This window comes from Myotis yumanensis, unplaced genomic scaffold (genome assembly GCF_028538775.1).
Source record: "Myotis yumanensis isolate MYYU_CA2020_CCGP unplaced genomic scaffold, mMyoYum1.0.hap1 SCAF_15, whole genome shotgun sequence".
NCBI classification, from domain to species: domain Eukaryota; kingdom Metazoa; phylum Chordata; class Mammalia; order Chiroptera; family Vespertilionidae; genus Myotis; species Myotis yumanensis.
Window position 1 is genome coordinate 19341687 of NW_027223766.1, and position 3177 is coordinate 19344863.

Sequence of the window (3177 nt, forward strand, 5' to 3'; positions counted from 1 at the left end):
TCTCTGTTCACTTTGAGATGCTTAGTATCTATTGACCGTATGATGGTAGGAGGGTGGAGGAGTAGGGAGATGGAAAAACATGAAAGAAAAGAAAAATACCTATGTCTTCAACCGGGAATTGCCAGAAGCAATAGAAGGGTCTCATAAACGCTTACCTGTTCCCACTCCCTCCCTCACCTGCAAAGAATGCCTGGTGCATAACAACTCCAAAGGACAGATGTAATCGTGTCATTGCTCTACCCAGAACTCTTTGGTCACTCCCTGCTGCCCACATTTGAGCATTTGGGACTATCTTTGGCCTAACTCCAAGCCTTCCTTTCCAGATTGCTGTCACATTCCTCAGTCAGATTCTTTCCTTCTTCTTTTTTTTTTCAGTGTGTCCCAGACATGAAACAGCTCTGGCCACCAACACAGGCATCAAGCTAAGATAAACTAAGGACCGTACATCTGCTTTGCCCTGACTGATAAAGCGCAACACCGCCAATCAGGTGTCTCCTTTACAAATCGCCAGGGGGTATTCAGATTCTTTCATGTCCTCAGAGAAAGCATTCATCTCTGTACCTCCATACTTTTGCTTGGCTAGATGCTCTTTCTAAAATGCTCTAATCCCATATCTACCTCTTGAAAACCTAATAATTATCTAAGACCGAGCTAGTTCTGCTGCCTCCTTCATGAAGCCTTCCTGGATTTCCTGAGACAGGAATGCTCTCTCCCTTAGCTCAACATTCATAGTCTTTGGTTTGTATCTCTCTTTTGGTACTACTTGCTGTCTGTCTATCCTTACAATTATTTCTACGCACCTTTGATCACACCTTTATGCACCTGAGAGCATTTAGCTCATGTTATGCACTTAGCAGGTGGTCAATAAATGCTTCCCAATCCACATATAAAATGAAACCAGCACAAAAAATGCATGCCTTGGTGCCAAGGTGGCAGCACCGCAGGGCAGCTGCAAGGCAAGGTGAAATGGGGATCTAAGAGCAAATGCCCTCAGACCACCTCAAAGCACAAAGGCTTCATTTCCTAGAACTGAATCTGCTGGTAGCTTGCCAGCTCTGTCCCCTCCCAGAGAGGACCCATTCCCCCCCTTCTCTTTTCTCTTTTGAGCCACACACACCTGCATCCCTCTCATACTGAATAAAGGAAGAAAGAATTGGAAATATAAGATGCATAGTACTAATTTTGACAGATTATGTTGTGGTTAGGCCAATCTCACAATACAGGGAGTTTAGTTTTGATCACTTTCGGTTTATTGTTTCCTTAAAAACAAAACAAAAAAAACACCACCTTGTTTAAAACAAGCTTTAAGGCTGCATGGGCTCTAAATCAGTGCTTCACAAACTTGAATATCACAGATATCATCAGAGGATCTTATTAAAATGCGGATCCTGATTTCCGTGGGTCTGGGTGGAGTCTATAATTTTGCATTTCTAACAAGCTCCCAGGTGATACCTATACTCTGGTTCTGTGGACAACACCTTGGGAAGCAAGGACCAATACATAATTTTCAAATTGTGTGCAGTAACTGAGCTTTTCAAATCACCTTGAATTCCATTTAGCCGATTTCATTTTCTTATAGCTACGTTGTACATTAGAAGTCATCTCCTTGAAGACAGAGCCATCTATCTCTTCCTTATATCTCTATCTTTTCCCTTATAAACCTCAAACTGCTAGCATATAGTAGGTCTTCATAAATGTTTGTTAAGTGAATACGAGTAAATTCATGGGCCAAGCATATTCCAGGGCATGGTGATGCTACCTCAGAGAAGTCAGGGTCCAGGAAAAGATATCAAGGTGTTGTGTGAAAACTTGGTTCCCTCAGGATCTGACCTCATTGCCTAAGCCAGTGATGGTGAACCTTTTGAGCTCGGTGTGTCAGCATTTTGAAAAACCCTCACTTAACTCTGGTGCCGTGTCACATGTAGAAATTTTTTGATATTTGCAACCATAGTAAAACAAAGACTTATATTTTTGATATTTATTTTATATATTTAAATGCCATTTAACAAAGAAAAATCAACCAAAAAAATGAGTTCGCGCGTCACCTCTGACACGCGTGTCATAGGCTCGCCATCACTGGCCTAAGGAGAGGGACCATTTTGAATTGACTGGACCAAATGCCCTTTCGGTTGCCTTAGGTTCCCAGCCACACTTTGGAATGTGCCACTAGGAAGGACACGTCTCTTAGCACTCCCCGGTTACCATACACAGAGTTTTAGTATTATGAGTCCCTGGGAACGTCTCACTAGTATCCATGTCATTATTCGAATGCTAATTATGGAGCCCATGAGATATCCGGGCTCTTAGCTTTTCTCCCTTCCGTCTCCCTCCTCATTTCCTTTCGTAACTTTTCAACATTTTGGCACTCTCCAGTGTATCATAGACAGAGCTGCTGGCGAGAGCTTTCTGTAACGGAGACCTCTTCAGAGCACGCTTCTTCCTGTGAGCTCCACATACCTGCCCACTGCCAACCAGAAGCTAAAACATCTGCTTCGTATGGCATTCTAGGCCCTTAGCCACCTGCCCTGTTTTATCTTTCATCCTTTCCCACCAGAAAAATGGGCTCCCTGGGGCCTCCATTTTCCCCTGTTTTATTTTTTTTGCTTTTGCTGTTTGCTTTGCCTAAAATGCCTTCTCTCCACCTAGCAGCCCCATACTCCTGGCCTTGCCCAATTCCACCTTCCCCTGGGGTCCTCCTAACGCCCCAGAAGAACTAGTCAGTCTTCCTCAGGGGGCCCTACCTCTTTGCTCCTCCTCTGTTTCTACATTGCGTTATTGATGAACTCTACCTCTGTCCTGCCTGCCGGTTCTCCTTTGTGTCTTCAGTACCCAGTGGGCAATGAACTCATGGTTGTTGAAGAAATGAAGTCAACAGGGAAATATTTTAGCTTTACCACTATTCATTACAATCCCTCTTCCTCTCTCCTGGCAATCCGGAAGGAATTCACACTGATCCAGCTCCTAGTATGTGCCAATTTCATTACTTCCCTATCCTATTTATTCTTCACAACGTCTCTATATGGTAGGTATTGTTATCCTCAGTTTATACACAAAGACACGGAGGGTCAGGGAAGTTAAATCATGTGCCTCAGAGCTTCCTTGTCTGCAGACTTGAGTATCAGAATTTAGCCATTTGTTGAAAATTGGAGCTCTGGAAGCCTAAGTCCCATTAAGTTT

At 43.5% G+C, this 3177-nt stretch overlaps 1 pseudogene; it reads right to left on the minus strand.

Moving 5' to 3' along the window:
- Window positions 1-372: 372 nt before the first annotated feature.
- On the minus strand, window positions 373-517 carry LOC138993567 (small nucleolar RNA SNORA48; annotated as a pseudogene).
- Window positions 518-3177: the final 2660 nt, after the last annotated feature.